Raw genomic sequence first — 3,465 nt, forward strand, 5'->3', positions numbered from 1 at the left:
GGGGGGGGGGGGGGGGGGAACCTTGTCGTTCCAAGACCTCAATGCGAACTTTTTAAACATTCTTTTAAATATAAAGGTCCCAAATATTTTAACTCACTTGACGTCTCTATAAGAAACTCTAGCACATTTTCCAATTTTAAAACTAAATTAAAAAGTTATTTATTTTATAATAGTACAATTTAATCTTTTTTTCCATCTACTTTTAAACTGATTGTTTTCCCTTTGTATTTTATAGAATTTTTTTTTGTAAATAATCTTTTAACTTGTTGATGTTTGTTTTTTGTAAATATGTTCTTGTATTGTCGAGGGCCCCTTAAAATCAGCTCACGCTGAATGGGTCACCCTCTCGAAATATTGTTGAATAAATAAATAAATAAATAAATAACAGTACGGATACAATGAATAACTATTGTGTTAGAAAGAATTTGTTTGTAACGCTATATTGATAGACTTTCGTCAAAGAAATAAACATTTCAGCATTCGAGAGGGGATACAGTCACTGACGTCCTTTTTGGTCGGTGCATGCAGACAGGTAAAATCGTGCAATGATTTCATAACTAGGCCAGGCTATACAATAGTAGGAGGAGGAGGAGGCCCGGGCAGCCTGCCTGGCCGTAGGCCTACATCTAAATTTGTTCCTTGAGTCTTTAAAATAGGTCTAGAATATTTCTATTAAACGTTCAGTTTGTTGTGTTATGTTGTGTTGTGTTGGTTGTTGTTTGTTGTTTATGAGGGTCCATTGATTCAATGAATTCCTTAATTGTTCACTTAATATTGAATTTGAAGTAACTTTCTTCCGGTTCCAATTAAGCTTGTTTTACGAAAGTAATTTTCAATTACAATTCAATTTTTATCGCAGTGCGCGATGTATTCGCGGTGACGAAAAAATGAGGATTTTTTTTTTTGCACACGAACCTAAAAAAATCAAGCCGAGCGTCCAATAATACAAAAATTATTGGACACTGGGGAATAGGCAAATGACATTGGGAGTTACGGTGATGACGTCACGATTGACTTATAATGATTATTAGTAATTGCGCATTGCTTTACCTTAATTTGCGGTATTTAAGAGTCTAGTGCATTTTATATATGCGGAATGATATTTGCAGTGTTATGAGGCTTATTTGGGACTCGCATTTTTAAGTTAGTGTAAGTTACAGTATAATATACTGTAGAGACCTTCGTAGACCTTCATGAAGAAAACCCGAAATAATGCGATTCTCACATCATAGCAACACAACCGCTCTATTGTATTACATGGTATTACATGGTATACTCCGGTCAAAGGTTCTAACCACTAGAGATAAAACACTTTCAGGGATCAACTAGTGTTTTATCTCTAGTGGTTAGAACTTTTGACCAGACAGGCCCGTAGCCAGGGGGGGGGTTTTATGGTTCGGGCGAACCCCCCTTTTCTAGCGAACCCCCCTGTTTTCTAGCGAACCCCCTCGAATTTTTGAATGAGTCCCACCCGTTTTTAAATTGTAGCCTGCATTACAAGCCTACATTCATAGAATATGTCAGTTCGGAGATTTAAATTAAAACGCAATTCCTTTACGATGGCACACATAAGGATGGCAAACATAGATAAAAACACGGCTGCCGTCTCAACTTTCACCGGCCTTTGGCTGAATGTTTGTAAGAAATGTACCAACCCTGTCTCTTATACACATCTAGATGTGTATAAGAGACAGCCTTTACGGTGCGCCAACGCGACTGACTACATATGTTTTGTTTGGGTTACCTGGAAATACAGCCATTATAATTTCTCTTATTTAGCCTACTCTTGTGATTTTAACGACCATTATAAGTAATTTTTTTTCGAAAAACAGCCCATGGATGGCCGCTCAAATCTCATTAAAAGATGCTGAGGCTGTTAAAACCATGTGAACTTAAAATTCATCTTTATGAAGCAGTTCATGTTTTTCAATAACAACCGCAGAAATACGGTAAGAGTGAGTGTAGAATGTACTGCAGTTCAGTTTACCGAAAGACATCGTATGTAGAAAAAAAAGTTACAATGACACACAGGAAAGACATGGACTACCATCAAATAACTGTCTCTTATACACATCTAGATGTGTATAAGAGACAGTACAATATGTGCACAGGGGCAGATTTAGGTTTACATTTAGGGCGGTGGAGGGGGGTCAGACTTTTTTTTCATAAAAACGCCGAAAGAAAGGGGTCCGAGGGTCCTCCCCAGAAAAAAAAATTGATTCTTAGATGGTGGGAAATGAGCTTTCTAGAATTCTGAGGTGTCTTTTAACAATTTTATAGAAATGACCTGGCTACGGGCCTGCCAGAGTAACCATGGTATACCATGTAATACAATAGAGCGGCTGTATTGCTATGATGTGAGAATCGCATTATTTCGGGTTTTTCTTCATGAAGGTCTACGAGAGGAATAATATGTTTAAATTACTTTAGGTATTTTTCTTTGAGTTTCATCGATACAAATGGCATAATTCAAATAAATATTATCATTATTATTACTTATTAATATAAGAGAAACACTGCTATTTTCAACATTATTTGATAATGCTTTGTATTTGTCATTAGGTTAATTGATATTTCAACATTCAGGCTGTCATCTAGTAGAGTATACCGAGTTCAAGAGTTGAGCTGTAATTTGAATCTTGGATGTCAAAAAGTGTGAGTTTAAGCACTGATTATATGAGATGTATTGAGTATTAACTAGGTAAAATTACGCTAATCTATATTATAGCGTTGAAAAGTTTGAGCATTTTGAGTTATGTAGTTTATTGTATTTTGTATTCGATAGGTTCGAACGACTTGTTATTGGGACACAATAAATTCAGATCAAACATAACAGCTTTTGAGTTTTTGTCAGATTGAATCCCTGGCTGACCTTCCTTAAATTAGTGTTTGTTTTTGAAATGTTTTTATATTAATTTTCATTTGCCAGAATAAATAAAAGTAAAAAATAAAAATAAACAAACAGTGCTCCAACCACGATCGAATCCTGAGGAAAGTTTGTGATATTTTTTTTAAATATAAATATGTTATGGTGCTGACGTTTTTAGGATAAAGTAGTGTTACATTTATCAAACGGTGGTCTCCCTCCAATTATTAAAGACCACTTTTGGGACCGGGGTTTTCATGGTCTTTAGCAGCTTTGGTCCCTTAATTAGAATAATAATAAATAAAAGACATTTGGTAAGTGGTACCACATAAAAGTGGATAACTGGAGGTGGTCTTTAATTGGAGGGGTCTTTCATTAGACGGAGACCTCTATTATGTTTCAAATGTATCATAGGAAATTTAAACAAATTTCTACTTATCAAACCCACCACTGTAAAAAAACTCAGTGTTCACAATATATTCCCAGTCAACATAACATAACATTGTTGAATTCTGGTGTTGCGTCCACTCAGGGGTGTTTAATTGTCCACTATTACAGTATAACTGTGTAATTCAGGCCCGTAGCGTGACTTAATTACA

This window comes from Anneissia japonica, unplaced genomic scaffold, assembly GCF_011630105.1.
Source record: "Anneissia japonica isolate Jap-2015-1 unplaced genomic scaffold, ASM1163010v1 scaffold1489_len2284818_cov182, whole genome shotgun sequence".
Classification (NCBI taxonomy): Eukaryota; Metazoa; Echinodermata; class Crinoidea; order Comatulida; family Comatulidae; genus Anneissia; species Anneissia japonica.